A 15,268-nucleotide genomic window follows, 5' to 3' on the forward strand; every position below is an offset into this window, starting at 1 on the left:
CGTCCGCGCAGTTGCTGATCCACTTCGTGAGGTTGTCGGCGGCCTGGCTGGGGTTCGCTGAGCTGGCAGGAGGGTGCTGGCTCAGGGAGGTGGCGAGCTGGTCTGCTGTGATCTTGTTCCAGCTTCTGCGGGCGGCCTGTTGCTGGTGGTGGTGGGTCGTCGTTCTCTTGAAGGTGAAGTGGACGCAGCTGTGGTCCGTCCATTGAAGCTCTGTGGCGTGGCTGAAGTCGATGTCTTTGCAGGATGAGAAGACGGCGTCGAGTGTGTGTCCGGCGAGGTGGGTGGAGGTGGATACCAGCTGCTTGAGTCCAAGATTGGCGAGGTTGTCGAGCAGGGTGCTGGTGTTGCGGTCGTTGTTGTTTTCCAGGTGGAAGTTGAGGTCCCCCAGGAGGATGTAGTCGGCGGAGGGGAGGGCATGCGGGCTGACGAAGTCGGCGATGTCCTCGCTGAATTGTGTGCGTGGTCCCGGGGGTCGGTAGATCAGGGTGCCTCTGAGGGTGGTGTTCGGGTCGGTGTGGATCTGGAAATGCAGGTGTTCGGCGGTGGTCAGGGAGTCCACACACTACACATGTCGGGTTGGCTCCTCTTCACACAGAATTCGGACAACTAGCAATTTCTGATGAATGTCAAGCAGTACTGCAGAAAGGCCTGAGCTCCTTCTATGATCAAGTGCTACTCGGCCAAGTGGAAAAGATTTTACATATGGTGTGCCCCGCACTCTTGCGATCCTCTCTTATTGCCGCCTGAGGACGATTTGCTCTATCGGCTGTCTCTTGCCAAAGCTGGTCTGGCGCATACGTCCATCAATATGCACTTGGCGGTAATATCCAGATACAGACCACTCTGGTTGCTTGTCTTTGTCGTCTAACAGACTGATAAAGGAGTTCCGGTCAGAGCTTTTCAGGGTCTATCCTTCGATACGACCTCTTCCAGTGCTATGGCAATTGAACATTGTCCTCTCACAGCTTATGAAGTCACCCTTTGAACCAATTCACAAGTGCGATTTAAAGTACCTCTCCTGGAAGGTGGCTTTCCTGTTGGCCATCACGTCAGATAGACGCATTAGAGAAATTCAGGCCTTTACAACAACGGTACCTTACCTGCAATTTCTTCAGGATAGAGTAATTCTTCGTACCAATCCATCTTTTATACCTAAAGTATCTTCTACTTTTCAACTTAATTAGCCAGTAATTTTGCCTCCTTCTTTTCAGCTCCATCATCACCAGCTGAGAGAGCACTCCATTTACTGGACATTAAACAATGTTTAAAGTTCTTCTTGCAAAGAACTCAATCTTTCTGAAAGTCTACACCTTTGCTCATTGCCTTCTCTGCCCCGAGGAAGGGTCATGCTTTCATGCGGGCGTCTATTGCTTGCTGGGTCTCATCGACTATTCTCTTCTGTCATGATAGGGCTGCCTCTCTCATGATAGAAGAGAATAGTCGATGAGACCCAGCAAGGGAATTCACAATGGGCATTTACAAGTAGTATCTTTATGTCCATAACCGAGTGCGGACTTAAAGATAGTACGCGTAAAAGCCCTTTGTGAATTCCAAAAGTCATAGACTTAGATATTTGGTCTAGAGACCAAACATCTAAATTTACGTTAGCAAATCGGGCCCATAGTCTGTAATTTACTCTACTAGGTTAGCCTGAAAGTCTGACACAGATCTGGCTCTAGCGGGTATGTGTTGGATACGCCATGTCTGGTGCAAGCAAGAACAGGTAATCAGGCCAGTTTCATGGATAATTGCAACTGTTGCGGGTTCTCATACCAAGCAGGTTGCATATGACAGCATGGGGCCAGCAACTCCGGATTTCCCACCACCTGTAGAGGTGAGGTTGACTTTTGCATAGGCCACTAGGTGTCGGGGAAGGTTAACTGGAGGTCTCTGGTGAGTGCAGGGTACTGTGTTGATTCTATGAATTATTCATTGGTCTGTGGATTATTATTTATGCAAAGAAGGGCCCTGGAGACCTCAGACCACTGTAAGGAGGACCTATCAGCATTTTCATATGAGCACTTCTGTGTGATGTTAAAGGTTTTGAAATCTGTGTAACTGTTTTATATAGCATGTATATGAGTCGAAAAGAGCTGGCTTTCATGCGCTGCACCACCTCCCGTCCAGTGTCATAGTAAGAGTGCCATGGTGCCCCAGTGCAAGCATGGAATTTGGGCCATGAGGTGCTAGTTTGACACTAAAAAAACAACCACTGATTGAGCCACAGTGGACCCTCATTCCCACCAGGACCCAATGCTACTGTACCGGCTGCACCATTGATAGCTATGACATTCAATGCTTACGCCTCCCTTAATCTTCCATACCCAGGGGGGCTCGATTAGGTGTTGCTCTCACAGCCCCACTTGGCAGTCTCGCTGCGAATATTTTTTAAACTGAGCAGTGCACGCCATAGCAGCACACCTGCCTAGGCTTCACTGATGCTATAACCATCCACATGTGCTTGCATCATCCATGCCGAGCTTCTGTACACTTCCAGACAGACAGCAGCTATTGTAGGGTAATTGCGTACTTGACTAACACGCAGCCCCCTCGCTTCAAAGTGAGGACACAGGAAGCTAGTCTAAGGATGGCTTGTCTACTACCACTTTGAGTCCTCTACACCCTGGCGAGCCGATGCTAGCCATGCTTGGTAAGGAGGGTGCGCTTGGTGTGCCACCCCAGACAACAGTTTTTTTTTGTTTGGTTTTTTTTCAAAAAAAGTTACCTGGCCACCAATTTCAGTACTGCTAATTAATACTGCTGATTCGAAATACAACGCAAAAAATCATTGTACTTTACTTTCATATTTGTATTGATTCAACTTCATTTTAAACAACTATTCATCACTCATGATGCATAGGAGGAATACACATTTCATTCAGTATATTGTGCGACTCAAAATTATATGAAAAACATTTTACAAAAACATGTTAGAAAGTCAAAAACAAAGACAAAACACTGTTGTATTTGCATCAATTAATTACACCAGTCCAAAATTTCAACAATTGCCTGTCAAAAGTTCGCTCTCGGGGTATATTTCAATTATGACACCCTCACTAGAGTCCCATTCAATGTTGGTCCCTCGCAGACGATTAACGAGGAACCAACATTGAATGGGACTCTAGTGAGGGTGTCATAATTGAAATATACCCCGAGAGCGAACTTTTATAAAAAATAATTTTCCCCGCAGTCTGCCTGTCATAGTGCCACATAGAATTTGAATTTTGACAGGCAATTGTTGAAATTTTGGACTGGTGTAATTAATTGATGCAAATACAACAGTGTTTTGTCTTTGTTTTTGACTTTCTAATATGTTTTTGTAAAATGTTTTTCATATAATTTTGAGTCGCACAATATACTGAATGAAATGTGTATTCCTCCTATGCATCAAGAGTGATGAATCGTTGTTTAAAATGAAGTTGAATCAATACAAATATGAAAGTAAAGTACAATGATTTTTTGCATTGTATTTCGAATCTGCAGTATTAATTAGCAGTACTGAAATTGGTGGCCAGGTAACTTTTTTTGAAAAAATGTATTAGACGTCCTGCCAGGCTCCCAGAACGGACGAAACCCCTTTGGTTTTAAACCCCAGACAACTGAGCACCACTGTGGGTCTCAACCCATGTCACAAATACCTCCAGCGCGCACACGGGTGTCATGTGTGCTAAACTGCAAGTAACTATGATGAACACAAGTAAGGGGTTTCCGCTCTCTAGAGCCATGCCGGGGATCTGTCTCTCCCAACATAGAAATATGAAATGTTTAAGCTTACACATAAAAATATCAAGAGGCATGTCTACTATGGGAATACATGACCCAACGCAACTTAGTGTGCAAAGTCCAATAAAGAAACATATACGATATTAGTGTTGATGTCTGTAAAAGCTGCTCACTGGTACCTGCTGATACGTTTTGCGGAGACATCTGGACAACAGGATTCAAAATTCTGTCCCCAGGACGCTAAGGACTGAGTCAATGTGCTAACCAAACCAGAAGTTCAATTGAACTGCAACCAATACACAACCCACCGAGCAATATTTGCGTACAATGTGTTTCTGTTGACGTCCATGAATTGAGACAGAGACACTTAGTGGAAACTCAAATCCTCTTTTATAAATGAATTACACACTTATGAGTACTTGGAAACAGTTGTATGTTTTAAAATATTTATTTTAAACGCCCAATCTCCTGAATATTATATGAATTGAAACCACACAGAATACAAACGATACAGCGGCTACAAAATGAACCAATACTGTGAACAAACAATATTGTGGCGTGGTTATTAGATTTCTGTTATTCTTACTATAGTATTCTACTTCTAGGCACCATGCACTAGATCTAGCATACTAGGAAATAACGAAACTATCTTGAGTTTCAAAGGGAGTGCGCACTCCGTACGAGGCTCAGAACAGGATCTTTTATTCTGCCTGAATAGCAATCCTGTTATTTCTGTCAGAACGCCTCTTTCTACATCAGAGAACAAACACAATCACTTGGTCAGCCGGTGTTGGCGATTTACCGCCACACAGTTACTTCATATAAAATGGGTGCTTAAGTTGTGCCCGCCCTGTTTTGATAGTTCTGGTGCTGCAAAGTGTGCATCTGTTGAAGAGAGAGTTTAAGAATAAGCAATCAATAATAAGTAGTGCAATGCTCTTTCACTATATCAAGTTATTAAACAATGTTATTTAGGAGTAGCACGTACCCACAAATCTCTTGGAAGCGCTGTTTGTTTATAATGAATAACATGTTTCAGCAGAAATGATTAACTAACATGAATGTATTCACATAGGCTTGATTATCATATTTGCATGCAACCATTGAAGAACTAAACAACATGTTAAGAAATTGCATTATATGAAATCACAGGGTTTACCTTACTGCTACGTTATAAATGTATAGCACTATCCAAATTTCTGTCTTTATAGTCACTGTTGGTGGTCATTATCTCAACATGTTTCAGCCTTTTGTGTGACTGGCTCATCCTTCATCAAGAATTACTCCACAGTTGTGTCAAAGAATGTCAAGGACCAGAGGTAAGGCCCGATTAGTAAGCTTCTAGATGCAAGGATGGTGTTGTAAATAAAAGCAGAACAAGCAAGCAGCATAACAGGGAGAGAAAATGCAGCAAGAACTGGCAGGCAGCAGAACAAGCAGGCAGCAAAACAGGGAGAGAAAATGCAGCAGGAACTGGCAGGCAGCAGGACAGGCAGGGTGAAAATGCAGCAGGGGTTGGCATGCCCGAGTTGGGGCTGACCGTTCTTGTGGTCACTGGTGGGGCTGGGGACACCAGCGTCTTCAAGAACATCCAGTTACTAGGGCTTGTAAGTTGTAATCCAACAAATGGCACACGCAGGTTCTTTCTTTCTTCTCAAAACGTCGCCAAAATATGTTGTGAATAAAAGTAGACTGGTCCGTGCAGTATCTTCAGGTATCTTTATTCAGGTAAGTAGTTACATAAGAGAGCCCCACCAGGAGCTGCTCAGCCCATCACCAACTGACTCTCACACACATGAACATTCCATTCACTAACATTCTCTGACACAGACACCCAGGCTGAGCAGCAATATAACATATGGCCACTTCCAGAAGACACACTTTAGAAACAGAGATAAAAAAAACCACAGATTAAACAAGAATAATCCTGAATATACTTCCTAAAATCACCAGAAGAAAAGAGTCAGCAAAGAAATTATCCTTTGTGCTTTTTCTTCTAACTAGGTCTGTTTCTATTTAAATGTTCCCTTCATATAGAAACTTGTCTAGAATAGCGTAAAAAGCTTGCTCTTCAGGCATTGGAGCACTGTGTTTAAAAATAACTTATGGGTTTAAATGCACATGCTGTAGTGTTTCTTGTGTGTCCAGCAGTTTTCAGGCAACAATAACATTTTCAAGATAACTCTGGTGCTTAATGTTCCTGCTGGAGAGAGAATGGAGTTTCGCCTAGTGGCATGTTTAACTCCTGATAAAGTAACTCATAGGGTTAATGTGCTTGCAGCAAAAAACGTATACCATGCAGAACACAGAACAGAGCGAGTGTACCATGAGTAGCACTATACCAAGCATTTGCAATGCATTGGGTCTCGCATTTGCGAAAGTTGAAGCTATTGACATTGTAAATGACAATACAAACTGCAAACACAATGAGATGATGGACGGAGCGCTGAAACTTAGACACTCATCCCCAGTCACAGATCTAAGTTGAATCCATCATCTTCTTTAGCTCACTTCGCCACCTCAGTTCAGACCCACCTATATGCAAATCAGGCTTGACCCTGTCCCTCATGGGAACAGTCCAGCCCGAACTGCCAAGCCAGATCTTTCTGAACCAGAAACAAGCATCCTGGGACCGGTTTCGGGGTAACACTCCTCATCAGCCAGGCTAGCTTGAATCCAGTGGCAAAGTGAGCAAGGGACCCACATCCCTTGTGTTTGCATTGTAATGACAATGCCTTTTATTTATCTGTTTTGATAATTAACACATAAATAAAATGCATTGTCATTTACAATGCCAACAGCTCAAACTCTTGTAAATGCAAGACCTATTGCATTTCAAAGAAGTGGAAGCCATTGTACTGGGCTGTTTGAAAAGTGAAAGCGTGCATGGCACGCTGAAGGTTGCAGGAAAGCATATCATGCCTGCAGTAGGTGAAACTCATTAAAGAAAATAGTGCTTACAGACTAAATAGGATATACCATGTAACAACTGAAGTACAGGGACTAGTCCTCATGGGAGGTTACAAATGAAGGCAAGGCGGTACTAAGGAGGGACCAACAAGCCTATGGACGAATCAGAAGCCAGCATTTACGAAGGACAATGACACAAGCCAATGACAAATATGGGCGGAGAGTGGGCGGGGCTTCAAGTTCATACTCGAATACAGCATGCCTCTCAGAGCAGCTCATGGGCTGCCCAGGCTTGACCTAAAAAATGAAGTGCATGTCCAAAAGGGGATAGGGAGAGATGAGGGACACTGTTGGAGAGTGGTAGTGAGGGAATTCATGGAGAAGGAGGTCAAAAGGCTGTTGCACCGAACTTCACCAGCGCTAAAGTCGGCCCTGATGGCATCATAGCTCATTCTATATCAGCCTGGGCACCCTCTCTTGCCTCTCTGGGAAGGTCATCTAGCAGTATGTAGAAACCAACTTTCATAGTGTTTGTTTTTTGTTGATGCTTGTATATCAGTCAGTCAAAAATATTTATTTGGCTGAGTATCAGCCATAAAAGAATACATCATAAAAACTAAATTTCTAAGAAATTGACAATAAAATGTAACCGACATAATCAGTGCACAAAGAATCATTTTCCAACAATATTACAGAGCCGTACAGTGGAGGAAATGTACTTATAAATCATCAGACAAATGAATTCATAATTTAAAAGGAGTAAGTCGTGTAATGCGGACTGACATTATCTTATAATTAAAATTCTTAATAATGGTTTTAAAAAACACATCTAGGGTTAATATAAAGTTTGCAAAAAACATAAAGTGCAATGTGCTCTGTGTGGACTCTGAGTCGCATGGGCACAACTCTAATTTAGCATCGTAATGTGCGTCCCGTGGGTATGAGACCAAAAAATGAGAGATACCCATCCTAAAACTGATCAAATAAAACATTTTGGCATGATTGAAGTAAAAAGAAAGGTAGGGCTCAATACCTAGGGAGCTAACTGAGAGCGAGTGCTCAACAACGCTTTTTTTTTACATACTCTTGACTACCTCTAACTTGATACAAATAGGAGAGAAAGTCTCTTCAGTTTTGCTCTCTGGATTTTAGCTATGTTTCCGGGGGTATCAAAACAATTCAACAGTCCCAACTTCCCCAATTGTTCTTGTATGTGGGTAATCCAAGGAATTTTTCTCACACAGTTCAATTTCAAACAATCCGAGATTATAACATGGTTCAAAACTGATTCCTCTTTTACCCAGATATCATACCATAGCCTCAAAGGAGCTAATTGTATACGAAAAGACAGTGGAGTTACAGCCAGTTCATTATGACAAATAGTAGCAGCAGTCCTTTTGGGTACTGTCAGCACTCCTTTTAAGAACATGTTCTCAGGTCTCTGTAGGCCCAAGGTATTAGAACAACCCCAAACTCCGGCTCCATGCAAAGTAACAGCGCATGTACGTGGTTTATAGATATCTATGATAGCTTTTATGGGCCGCAAGCCTAGTTTTTTTGTAAGTCTAAAAATAGCCTCAACATTTTGGTTAAAACCTCCAATCCTTGCCTCAACTAGATTAGACCAAGAGTTTTTTTGGTTAAAAAGGATGCATAAATAGGAAAAGGTTGGCACATGAAGCAATTTTTCATTCTTTATGTAAAAGGATTTTGTTTTCGAGGGAAATTTGCCCACCACCATGACATGTGATTTTGCAACATTTGTTTTTAGTCCGAGGTCACTCATAAAATTGTTCAAACTAGTTAAAAGCCTTTGCAGCCCCACCCCAGTCTGGACATTAAAACACCTTCATCTGCGTTTAATAATGCTGGTAGGAGTCTACGGCCCATCAGGGGTGCGTCTACATTTCCAATTTTGATGTGGCTTTCCAAGTCATTTATATATAAACAAAATAAAAAAAAAGGAGCAATAACGCATCCCTGGCGGATCCCGGAGAGGTGAGTTCACCACCTACTCCATATTTCACTCTCCCCGTTACTCCCTAATGCATTGCTGCTAAGAAATGGACAATAGGTGGTTCAATGCCCATGGACAGCATTTTCTCCCAGAGCCTCCCCTCTACACCCAGTCCAAGGCAGAAGTCAGGTCCATGAACCCAAGGTATAAGGATCCAGGCTTGGCCACAGTGTATTTGCCAATGAACAGGTGCAGATTAAGGCACTGATCTACCATGCCCAGGCCTTTCCTGACGCTGTATTGAACATCAGAACACTTCCCATTTTCTGTTATCCAGGTTTCCAACCTCTCTAATATCACTCAACTTATGATCTTACAGCAGCAATCAATTAGAGATATTGGTCGGTAACATTTAGGGTCCGACCTGTCTCCCTTTTTAAAAATGGGGACTATTATGACTGATCTCCAGGAATCCAGGGGGCCCTGGGCCGCCTAACACCTCAGTATATTAGTTAGCAACAGAAGCCACAGCAAGAGATTAGCTAAGAACAGATCCGCGGGCATACCATCCGGCCCAGAAGCCTTGTTCGTTACGTTCTGGGATAAGGCTCTATTCACCTCGTCTAAGGTTCCAAAATAAATGCCCTATTGGAGGTTAGTACAAGAGTGGGATCACTACCAATTCTGTAAAGACCAGTGAAGTGATCTACCCAGGTCTCGGGCATGATTGACACATCAATGTTAACATTTTTAGTGTCAATACAATACTCTTGATTTACAGTTTGCCAGAAGAGTCTAGAATCTTTGCTCTAGCATGCTGCATGTAGTTTACCCCAAGCTTCTTGCCTAATTTACAACTTGTGTTTCTCCAGCGCATGCTTATAGTCCAAACGTGTCTGTCTCACCTCCATTCTATTACGGGGTTTGGTTTTTAAGGTCTTAATTAGTTTATTGTGGAGATGTGAACATTCACTATTAAATCACCTTTTATTACTCTGTGGTATATCATTATATTCCTTAGTTAAAAGCACCTTAGTTGTCTCGGTTATTGCCATGAAAGATGTAATCATAACTTTCGGTTTTATATGATCTCCCAGGCAATCCAAAACTTGCCTTAAATTATTTTTTATAATCTGCTCCAGAATAAAACCAGGATTAACAGTGGACCACTTCTGTAGGAACCCCTTATTTTTAGCTTAAATCAAGGGGGATGTTCTGGTAGACACGATTGAGTCATCTTAAGGGACCACCATTTCTAAAGACAATGGGTAATTATCACTAAAATAAATTTTAAGTATCTTAAAAATCACAGAATGTGAATTAAAATAGTCAGATCAAACAATAAAATTGATCAAAGTGCCTTGGCCTCTCCCAACATCTGTTACCAAATCAGAACATGGCATTTCGATGAAATCCACAGCTATGCACATGTGTGAAGTCCACAGCTATGCACATGTATGAAGTCTAAAATAAATTGTAAGTATCTTAAAAATCACAGAATGTGAATTAAAATAATCAGATAAAACAATAAAATTGATCAAAGTGCCTTGGCCTCTCCCAACATCTGTTACCAAGTCAGAACTTGACATTTCGATGAAGTCCACAGCTATGCACATGTCTGAAGTCCACAGCTATGCACATATATTAAGTCATGTATGACGTCCACAGCTATGTACATGTACTGCTTATCTTATGCTATAAAATTCAATTAAAAATATTTGAATATAAAAAAAGATAATATTTCAATAAAAAAGAATTAAAAATGTTCCCACAAGGATTGTGATCAAAATGACAACCTCCCTCCATGTCCCCCGTTAATTGGTGACATGCGGAGTTTTTGGAAAGGGGGCATAATTTACAATTAAAATCCTCTCCCCAAAGCACTACAAAATCCTTTTTTTATCTCCTCTATATGTTTCTTTAGTGTGATTTCCAATTCTTGAACAATAGTAATGTTTATGTTATTAAAGATGTTGTGATAAAAGTTTACAACCAAAATCAGACTTTTCCTAAATGAGATGTTAATAATCTGGAAATGTGGAGATTCCAACTGCATCTTCCCCACTCTGCCATTTAATGTTGTTGAAACCAGAGTTATTAATCCTCCTTTATCATATCCACCTAAGGAGGCTCTAGCTAGTGTGTGAATGGAATAAAAACCATGTATATGAGCTGTTTCCCGCATCCAAGTTTCCTGTAAACATACTATGCTATAAATCCCCACAAAAGCTGCCAATTCTTTAATGACTAGTTTATTCAACTGGCCTGTAATATTCCAGAAGAGACTACCATGTGTGGTTACTTTAATCTGGCTAGTGTGCTCACTCTCTGAGCAGCATGTGGCGCAACACAACTCTCTTCTGTTACCATGTCAGTTTGTGCCTGGGAATCCAACTCACCAAAAGGTGATACATCAGGCAGTACAAAGAAAAGCTCTGAAGTAGCAGACCAAATGGGACTGGCTATATTAAATGTTTTGGGGTAAGTTAGATTTGACATACCACCCGAGTGGGCAGGGAAAGTTACTCTTGGGGATTTAATATTAAAAGGCAAAAAAGAAATCACTGTTGGGTCATATTTAACTCTGGCTAACTCAAGAGGTGTGTATGGTGAGATTAAGTTTTCAACACCAAGCACGCACGGAGACTGGTAGTTCAGTCAATCCACATGATCTTAAGGGGAAAAATAAATAGAAGTTGAAATGGTAAACAGGGGTAAAGTTTTAATATATGAGGGGATAAGACCAGGCCCTTTATGTGACAACGGCTTGTAAAAGTAACCTAATGGAACAACTTCAATAGGGCCGCCGCGTTGTTACTCCAGGGAAGCCTGTCCCCAAGCCAATGTACTAAGGACCTGTCCTTAAAATTTACAACAATGCAGTCACCTGTTTCTGATTTAGCCCGTGGGCCCACCCATGATACATGTTCAACATAATTTATATTATAGTACAAGTCATCACTTTTTGACCAATCCATAGCTTTTGCCAGTAAATGCACTGTTTTGTATTTAAGCTGCTTCCAGTCTTCTTCCTTATTAATTGGGAAGGAGGGCACATTTTTAAGGACAACAACATAAGGGGTGGCTTCTGAAGGAAGATAAAGTGTTCTCTGATTACTTTTTCGGGTACCAACTGAATATTTGTTGTGATGACTGTCAATAGTATTGAGCCCACTATTTTCCCCTTGCACAAATGATGAACCCAACCGTCCACTCTCTGACTATTTTGCTGAATGTGTAGAAACCTCTGTAGTGTTAGTAATGCGATCCACTGGTGGCAGTAGCAGGAGAGGAGGTGCCACATTGGATGTATCCAGGTTGGCGTTGGGAGTAGGGTTAGTCTCAGTTTCCAGACCAGAAGTTATCTTTGAAACACTGGAACCAATTAGTATCTTTAAGGACACATCAATGCTATTTAACACCCCTACAAGAGGTTCAAGGATTGACTTAATGATAGCCTCTAATGAGCTGGTAAGATGTGTAGTTGAAGCAGTGTCCCCCATTAACTCAACATTCTTAGGGTCCGTGACAATTTCCAAAACTCAAGTCTTTGTTGTTGACTTTAAAGGGAGAGCCACAGTTTTCTTGTGTGTTTCCATAGGTAATGCATCTTTCTTAGCTTTGTTCTATATTTTTGTAGACTAGCACACCTAATTTTACATCAATAACTGTTTTAATCTATTATAATCAGTCTGTTAGTGAGCAACCTCATATGGGGAGTGCCCAACCCCCTTTAATGGAAATCACTGTCGAGGCCAGGTGTCACCTGTTCTATGAGGTGCTCAACCCTCGTCCCTGAGGTTTCAAAAACTCATATATTTGTGTTCAGTTACACTGTCAAGATATGTCTTAAACAACTAGCAATAACAAATTGAAAGTTGTTAAAACATTGATAAACACAAAAATACCCAATGCATTTTGGGTCTACCTCGACCCTTGTTCAGGGGTGATAAACAATCGTATTAATTTCAAACTGTTATCACAGTAGACAAAATTCCATTAGAGGTTCATCAAGGTCGTGTTTTGTTTGGTCTGTTTCCATTGGCACTGCAAATAACATATCCCAAAAAAATGTGTCAGAAAAAGGTTGGGTCTGTGGGTTTCTATTTACATATACTTAGAATCAATTGGGGTGTTTTGCACATGGAGGGTGCCCTGTGTCCAGAGGTCAAACTGTCACCCTGTAAAATATTGAAAGTCACACAGTTTGATGTTGATTCTATTTCTTGTTTATTATCACTTTTCAAACAATTGAAGAACACATGGTACATTTGTTTTTGAGTTTTTGAAACCTCAGGGACGAGGGCTGAGCACCTCATAGACCAGGTCTTTCTTAGCTTTCCCACAGGCCTTGTATTTTTTTGATGGGGGAGGGCAAAGAGTGTCACAAAGCCCACCCTGTTGAGAGGTACCAGTGCTACCTTCATTTCTACTTGTGTCCGAAATAATAGATGCAGGAGGTTCTATTGATTTATCATGTAGGTGGACTATCTCTGCTGGAGTGCCATTTTGTAGAGCCCTTTGTGTTGCCCCTAATCTCTCCTGCACATTGCTGTTGTTAGAAAGTTAGTAATTGATTAACTGAGCGGGAGATCCTTAGCAGAGGTCATAACTGTTTAGCGCTTCCCCATCTCTTTACCTTTCAATTGAAAAGGCACCCAGCAGGGTGACTGTAACAGGAGGATGCCCAAATGCACCTTTATGCTGGTGTACAACTAAGAGCCCTGGCCCAGCCCAGCCTCGTCCAGTCGCAGACGGGCTGGCCCCGACTCGGGCTTTGCCCGGGCTCGCCTGCGCACGTCCCACTGTGGGAGCCCGCGGCCGCTTAAGCGCACCGCCTGCCACAAACAATGCGTGTTGGTGCCTCCTGGCGCAAAGACTGCTGGGCAATGTGGTCCGGTCCGGTCCTGGCACCACTAAAGTGACGGCGTGCCGGTCAAGTGCCCTGTGCCGGTAAAGTGCTCTGTGCTTTTTCCTCTGTGCCTTTTCCTCCAACTGACAAAATTAACTGTTGCCAAATAGGTGAAAGTGGCTATATATTTGTATCTTTAACGGCGAAGAATGCCCCACCCCGTTGCTCCCTATGTGGCCAAGTCTCCCGCCTCCCGTTTCTTATTTACGTACCTGTTTTTGTTGTGCACTCTGTTGTGCTTCTGTGCTTCATTGTCTGTTTTCCTGTTTGCTCCATTTATATATCCACCTGCTGGTCTGCAGTAGTTTTGTTTCTCTTTATTTCTTCTACCGCTTTTTGTACCAGTTTCATTTTTTTTATCTTGCACTGCACAGCAATTTTTTTGAAGACCTGTTGTTTTGGAGTTTTAAATTCCTCTGAGAATTGTTTTGTTTTGAAGTCTAAATTCGTAGTGATATTTTTAGATGTGCTGGACAGAAAGTGTTCTGAAAATGTACCAAGTAAACCAGAGTTAACATTGATACATAAAATCATTGCTTAATTTAATTAGGTGGTTGCCGGTGGGGGTCACCGGTACTCATTTTTAGTGACCGGCAGGGCTTAAAGTGGGATGAAAAACCTTCGGTGGTCTCTCAAAGGGACTTGACCAATGTAAATAAGGGCGTGGGTCAATAGCCCATAAGCTGAAAATCTGTGCTTATCTTAGTTTGCCGCCCGACTGGTATTTTGCTACTTCTGTCATTACATCCAGATATATAATACAACAAGTAACATTACACTGACAACAAGCCAGTACTATTAGCTTTGTCAATGTTTGTTAGTTTAAGAAGATGATAAGCAACAACCATGGCTTCGTGGCATAGCATATTGAAAATGCTTTATTTCTGAAATGGTGGGACTGTGAAAGAACTATAACAAGTCTCTTTGAAGTTATATCAAAGGCGGGGGCAAGATGGCCGCCGAGACGCTGTAGAGGATAGTCGCACCTGACCTTCCTCCTGATGGAGCTGCGTGCAGTGCATCTGGCGTCTCTCTTTTTTCGATGGTTACCCTCATAGAACTGATGCCTCAATGGGTTACCGATTGGAGTAACCCTCTCAGCTTGGATTGTCACCCGATTGTCACCCGATTCTTACCGACCGGATTGATATAAGGTGGGGAGAAAAGCAGGTGATGTTGAAGTGAAAACTGAGGTACGCACAAGTGTGCGGTTGATGGTGGCGATGTTGGGAGTCTTCGCTCTCTGGCCCCTACGATCAGATCTCATCGCTCAGCTGAAAAAAAGGACTCTTTCTAAGGTCGGCACTCTCTTTACAACGCGGATTGTGCAGCCTGGGCGGATCGATTGGAGGGAGCTATTCAGAATAATGGCTCCTAAACTCGCGCGGTCACCTAAAAAAAAACGTGACCCTCAAGACAGATGGGGCAATGAAGAGGATGACGAAGTGCCCACAGATGGCTCCGGTGCCCCAGCCTCTAACTTGAGAGGAAAAGCAAGAACAAAAGCACAACAGAGACGAGAGGCAGCTAAAGAGAGAAAAATGCGCAAGATTCGTGAAAAAGAAATGGAGAGGAAAAAAATGGCGCTTCTATCTAAAAAAAGCAATGCAGTACAGGCACCCGCTGGAGAGGTAGCAGGGAGAGAGACTTTGCTTCGACAGACCACGATTGTGGAGACATTCTCGCCCTTACCAAGCGTCCAACTTGTTTTGCAGCCTGCTCTGCACCAAGAGTTTCTGGTCCCGTCGCTGGTTTCGTTGTGCAGC

At 42.4% G+C, this 15,268-nt stretch overlaps 1 protein-coding gene across 2 annotated transcripts in view; it reads left to right on the forward strand.

Annotated features, from left to right (window-relative positions):
- Nucleotides 1-15,268, forward strand: part of KCNJ4 (potassium inwardly rectifying channel subfamily J member 4) — a 763,549-nt gene that overhangs the window by 218,599 nt on the left and 529,682 nt on the right. For both annotated transcript variants that reach the window (XM_078683727.1, XM_078683732.1), the window contains exon 2: nucleotides 4,935-5,042. The gene's annotated coding sequence lies outside the window, so the exon portion shown is untranslated. The remainder of the gene's footprint in view (nucleotides 1-4,934; nucleotides 5,043-15,268) is intronic.

This window comes from Lissotriton helveticus, chromosome 1_1 (genome assembly GCF_964261635.1).
Source record: "Lissotriton helveticus chromosome 1_1, aLisHel1.1, whole genome shotgun sequence".
In the NCBI taxonomy this organism is placed as follows: domain Eukaryota; kingdom Metazoa; phylum Chordata; class Amphibia; order Caudata; family Salamandridae; genus Lissotriton; species Lissotriton helveticus.